This window comes from Penaeus monodon, chromosome 20 (assembly GCF_015228065.2).
Source record: "Penaeus monodon isolate SGIC_2016 chromosome 20, NSTDA_Pmon_1, whole genome shotgun sequence".
Taxonomy (NCBI): Eukaryota; Metazoa; Arthropoda; class Malacostraca; order Decapoda; family Penaeidae; genus Penaeus; species Penaeus monodon.
This window is the reverse complement of record NC_051405.1, coordinates 17,744,050-17,744,323: the sequence shown is the minus strand read 5'-3', so window position 1 is coordinate 17,744,323 and position 274 is coordinate 17,744,050.

Sequence of the window (274 nt, the reverse complement as noted above, 5' to 3'; positions counted from 1 at the left end):
CCTACCATCCCTCCACCAATATTGCCGTCAAGTGGAGCCAAGACCAGGTGGAGAGAGGGTCAAAACTCCTCCACTGGTTCTCTCAGACAGATCGTAGGTGGAGCGAGATATGGTGGCAGCGGTTGGATGGCTGTTCTATGTCCTTTTTGGTTTCATACGTAGTTGCATTAGAACTGGAGGTCGGGAAATTGCTCTTGAATTGTGCTCGGATGTGTGCTTGATGCGCTGTTCATCTTTGTCTCTTAGATTTTATTACTGTATAATGTTTTATTAG